Genomic DNA, 6,000 nt, shown 5'->3' on the forward strand with positions numbered 1-6,000 from the left:
GGTCAGGTATTGTTGTATTGAATGGGTTAAATACCCGGTTAAAGGGAGGTCCGTGTACTGGCCAAAGTTCGGATCCGAGGATGAATGGATGTGTCAAGCTTTGAACATCTGGCTCTATCAAAACCAGAAAGACAATGTTGAGAGCAGGGAATATGCAGCCTGCTGGCTCAAGGGACCCATTGAACAACTGGTTTTGAATGAGAAAGAATTCAGGGATAAGAGAGAGGAGGAACCTTTTGTCCCTGAATCACAGGGTTGGGATGTGTTACATTCCCTCCCTCCACCTTATGTTCCTCCTATGCCGGCTCCTATCTTTCCTTCCCCTCCTATGACCTACCCTTCTGCACCTCCCCCTCCTCCCCCACCACTAGAGAAGAAAGAGGAGAACCGGAGTGGTATGGTGACTCGCTCACAAAGCGCTCGATTACCACCTCCGTTGACAGTAGAGGTAGAACATTGTAATTCAGAACAGCGTGAGATCCCTCAGGAAGAAGTGGCAGAACCCTGCGATTCACTTCTCAGGGAACAGGAACACAAATCTAAGAAACCAGAAATTAGCTGGATGCGACCCCTGCGGGAGGTTCCCGTGGGAGAAGGTCTGGGGTTCGTAAATGTGCCCCTGACCAGCACTGAAGTACGTAATTTCAAGAAAGAATTAATCTCCCTGATAGAAGATCCCCAGGGATGTGCCAAACAGTTAGACCAATTTTTGGGACCAAATATATATATAATATGGGGGTCTCGACATAGAATCCCCAGCAGGGGAACAATTGGTACTAACAGGTTTTGTTACCAACTCAGCCCCAGACATTAGGAGAAAATTACAAAAGACAGAAAATTGGCATGAGCAGGGAATAACCCAGCTTCTACAGATCACACAAAAAGCATTTGTCCAGACATCTGAGGATAAGCAGAAAGCAAAGGCTAACATTTTGATGCAAGCAGTTAAAGGAATAGTAGATGAGTAACATGAAAAAGGCAGGGACTGTGTGCCAGCTCCTCAATGTTGGGAGAAGCGTCGGGAGTGGGAGAGTAGAGACCAGAGATAATTTCATAAATCACGACTTCCCACTTCAGTCACTGACCAATATTGATTAAAATTCATGCTAAAAATTAAATGTCATAAATGATCGTTTTTCAATACTGTAGAATTAGCGAATTTAACTACCAGTTAATTCCAATTTATGAAATAAATTGTATTCAAATGTGATTTTGCACAGAGAGTACCTGAGAGTTGAGTGATGTTATAACATTTGCAGGGAGAAATGTTTGCGCAAATAGGGTGAGTTCTATACATCTTAACTTTAAGTGTATGTGAGATAAAGAAAGGATCTGATGTGTAAAGTGGCTGGATCAGCCAGTTGAAGGGGGAGTGTGCATGTCCCTTTAAGTGCACTGTGGCACTTGAAACTGAGGCTCCAGGCTCCTCTCTTGCAGTTAGAGGTATTTCTTCTACACATTCAGCAGTCAAGGTCCGTGAGTTTAAAGATCACCCACCTCTGGAGAATAAAGATACCTCTGGGGATTCCTATGGGGATTCCTATAAGTTTAATCATTCATTTCTCTGGTGCATTTTCCTCCGGAGTGAAATTAATGCCTCAGCACAATTTCTCTGTATTGCCGCTGTTATTTAATTCATGATAACTTTCCCCATTCATCAGGTTTATATTTAAATCCGGTAGTGCGGAAGTTACATTGTAAATAATCACGGAGGTAAACCCTGCGCGACTGGATTCAGCTTAATGGAGAAATAAACCTGCGAACTGGTCTATGGTGGTGTGTGAGTACTGCAATAGGTGGAATATGATTTACATTGGTGGCATCGTTCAGAACAATTGGGCGCATAGGAATAATAATAGCATTAATTACTCACAGATCTTGTACCTGATACTATTCACTACGTCCCGGCTTCAGGACTGGGAAATTGGTATGGTACAGAGAAATTGGCATGGCACCAATATTTCTTGATTCACTAATGACTCCACAAGCTCCAGGATTCATGCAGCTAAACTTTAAGTGCAATATTATAGAAACTAGCCGGTACTTAAATGATTATGTGTGCAATCAACATTGGAAAAATATGAAAGGTAATACAGGTGCTCCCCTACTTATGATTTTACGATGACACAATAGCATGACTGTCATTTACTTTCATATAATGTGTTAAAGGTCATCACAAGCATCATTGATTTTTCCAATAAACTTTGATAATTTCTCTAAGGTGAATTTTTTGTAGCCTCGTTGGTTAATCACATTTTCGGAAAGCTTACAGGGACTGTTGGGAGAGAGCAGGGTAGTGAGATCAGTATGAGGACTGATACAGTGCTGTTAATGTTAGACAAGGTACGTCTCCAATTAAGATTTTTTTTCAACTTAAGCTGGGTCTGCTGGAACGCAACCCTATCGTAAATTGAGGAGCACCTGTGATGTTCTTCTATCTAAAGCCAGCTTTAGATAAACTCTTATCATTCTGACAAATCCAGGTCTAAGTCTAATTTTCCTCCAGCCTTTGAGCAAGCGCTTCCACTGCTGCATCTTACTGATCACCTCCTCACCAATGAATCAGGAGACCATGGTGTATGGCACTCACTGCACAAGCAGTCTGAAAATGTGTACAAGCCTGTTCAACTTCATTTTACAAAATCAACAATCGGTTCCAGGCTCCCCAATGCTCTCTGTGGAGAGAAAATTGCCAGATTTTTACCCTTTTAATGCCCTTGGTTATGTTTGCCTCTTCTCAAAGATTACATGGCTGCACAGAGGAGCAAGGCTGAAAATGCCTTGAAGTAATCTGTTGGCTACACTTGTGACCTTTAGTCAGAAAATGCATGGGCTCTTGTCTCACTTTGGGTCGTGCAGCGGTTAGTTCAACTATATTACAGTGGCACTGATGAGTACATGGATGTGAGGGGGTTGGAGGGTTATGGGCAGGGAGTAGGTAGGTGGAACTAGTTGGAGTTTCATGTAAATCGGTGCGGACTAGAAGGGCCAATATGGCCTGTTTCCGTACTGTTATTGCTATATGGTTATTATATGGAATATGGTTGTGAGCTGTGGCACAAGGCATTTTACTTAAGGCAGAACTGAAGGTTGAATATGTTTCAAGTTCTCTTGCAGAGGCTCTTGTGCTACAATGTCTGTTATGTACTCTAACAAATTGGAGGGTTGTGCCCCATACAGACAAGCAGCTCCAACTGCATTTTAATAAGGTCTAACATATTCAAAACCCATGCAAATATGGTTTGTGTTTCATTTTACAATTTTTACACTAACACAAAGGAAAGTCAGATTGTTATTCATTTTATTAAAATCTAGTGATTGGTTATATGTAAAAGCATGGCAAGAGGATCAACTAAAACCTGCCTGGGATGGTCCCTGCTGTGTACTTTTAATTACAGACACCGCAGTAAGAACAAGAGAGAAAGGCTGGACCCACATTCAAAGAATTAAACCAGCTTCTGAACCACAACATCACGACACACAGATTCAACCCTCAACCTGGCGTGCAGTTCCTCATCCTTCAGACCTGAAACTTACACTGCGCCGTGACAACGTGCCGTAATGTTACATTTATTGTTGTATTTTTTAACTGTTTATACATTTATTGTTGTATTTTTAACTGTTTATTTTTTTAACTGTTTATTCATTTATTGGGGTATTGTTTGTTAACTGTTTATGTCACTTCATTACTCGCTATGTTTTAAGTCCTCCTGGAATAGGGGCAGCAGAGGTTACAATTGTGCTCCTTTAGAATGTAGACAGGGCATAGATTTAATGTATAGTCATAGTGGGATATGGGTTAACAAGGGATTCCAATACGGACCAGGGGAACTGAACAGCTTTAGTGGAGTACATCTAATTTGTTTCTTAGCCTACACAGGTATTAAAGACAGAAGTTTTGAGGCGATAGCACAAAGGACATGGTGGGACAAAGACAGACAGAATGGTAGTCAGGATTGTACATGTAGCAGAGAGAGAGAGTTAATACATATGCTAATGTACACAGACAGGCTGCAACTCACAAGTTCAATGATACCCATGCTAATGTTAGCAGACAAGCTGCAACACACAGTTAAATCACAAGAAACAATCCCCCCCCAGCTTGGTCTCTTTTCATCACCCTGTGAAGGGGAGCACCAGTTACCAACAACGTGAGCTGCTTGACACTTTAATATCAGGCTCCAGACAGCCTTCGGAGATCGGTGGCCCTAGGGTTCGGGGCTGAAGAGGACATCAGATACTAGCCACAATTCAACGGAACCGCCTGACTACTGCTACTCGTTCGCTGCTGAAGGCAGCGTCTCTCACAGACTTCGTCAGGACAACGCTTACAAAAGTCGGGTGGTTCAAAGACACTGCTTCAATGTTTCAACGTGAATCTGCCCATGCCCATGTCCAGACGTGGCAACTTCGGACTGATGTGGGATGGACTAGACTCTTTACTGAGAACTGGAGCCTGATACTCACAACCCTAATAAGCAGCTGGACTCGCTACTCTGACTTTCATGGTGCTCCCCTACCTAAAGACTTTACACAGGTGTTACATTTCGGTTATTGACCAGCTGGGTAAAACTACACCTTACACTTGAAAGATCAGTATTACTGATCTAAAAGAAAAGTGAGGAAGGGGGGGGGGTAGTCTGGATCAGATAAGGGTCTCCTAGCCCTGGACAGAAGTACCAAGTCATACATTTCTAATTAGCTAACCATACACAGATTTATACATATGAAATTAGCCAACCCTAGATAGAATGAGTCAACTCTGCATACCAAGAGATTGTAGCCCCGAGAATCAGGAAGGTGTGAATAAGGACAATAACATGAAGGGACACCGACAGGATACCCCTGGTCCTCCAAGTGTACTGAAACTGCACGTAGGCAGGAAGGATTACCTATGCCCAACCCATCCAGGGGGCAGAAGAATGTAAGGGGGGAGGGCACTCTGATACTGAAATTGACTGTATAAAAGTTGGGTGAGCCCCAGTGTGTGTGTGTATTCCCAGGGTAAGGGGAAGCACCCAACTTTGCATTGTTGTAGCAATAAATGTTCTTTGTTCTCAATTTTTGTCTCGAGCAATTTCTTTAAAGGTACTTTAATTTCTAACACCATCATCTTATACAACCTCACCATAACTTCCCAACTCCTATTTTCTTTTTGTTAATTAATGAAGGCCAAGATGACAAAAGCTGGCTTTAGATCCCTGTCGTCCTGTGACACCACTTTCATGGAATTATGCAACTGTGTTTTATCTCTTGCTGCCGATTTCTATAACTTGACTGTTCAATTTCATAATGTTGGCTTCTGGACTATTTTATTGTGCCCCTTGATCTAGAGAGTTCTGGCAGAACAAAGCAATTTTGTTTTCTTTTGTCAGGTCAAATTTTGTCACATTGATCCAAAAACAAGTATTTTCACCATTCCTTCATTTCAGATTCTCTGCAGCTGTCGTATTGAACCTCACAGTGACGGCATCATGTTTGTCTTGTTTATCCTTTACCCCTCCATCCAGACAGATGTGCTGATCAACGAGTCGACTCCACTCATCCAGCACCACTGCCATTTCTGCTGCTCGGGCTTTTCATCCCACGTATTCAGTTTGTTATTTCTCCTCTTCTTTTTCTCAGCAAAGAGAATCAGGTTTGTTTGAATATCTTTCTGAATCCCAGTGAAAGGTTATCGACCTGAATGTTTTAACTCCGATTATTTTTCCAGTAGATAACCTGCTGAGTATTTCCAGCATTGAGATTTTATTTTACTTTCTTGGTGTATTACTGAGTGCTTTGAATGGGAGAAGAAATGTGGGTTGGGTTAAGTTGAGATGTCTCGATCATGGAGTGAATTTAGAAAAATAGACGTAAAAGTGGAGGGTGCATGGAAATTGTTCATTAATCTTTTCAAATTGATTTTGGAGCTATGATTGTTTTCTGATGTATGCACAGTGTTCAGAATTAAATTTTTTTGTGATGAACATGTCTCAAAATTTGTCATATTGTGGCAAC

At 41.9% G+C, this 6,000-nt stretch overlaps 1 long non-coding RNA gene across 1 annotated transcript in view; it reads left to right on the forward strand.

Moving 5' to 3' along the window:
* LOC138745709 (uncharacterized) overlaps positions 1-5,066 on the forward strand; it is a 28,758-nt gene extending 23,692 nt beyond the window's left edge. The window contains exon 4 of the long non-coding RNA XR_011346434.1: positions 3,399-5,066. This is a non-coding gene — a long non-coding RNA (uncharacterized lncRNA). The remainder of the gene's footprint in view (positions 1-3,398) is intronic.
* Positions 5,067-6,000: the final 934 nt, after the last annotated feature.

The sequence above is a fragment of the Narcine bancroftii genome, chromosome 11 (genome assembly GCF_036971445.1).
Source record: "Narcine bancroftii isolate sNarBan1 chromosome 11, sNarBan1.hap1, whole genome shotgun sequence".
Classification (NCBI taxonomy): domain Eukaryota; kingdom Metazoa; phylum Chordata; class Chondrichthyes; order Torpediniformes; family Narcinidae; genus Narcine; species Narcine bancroftii.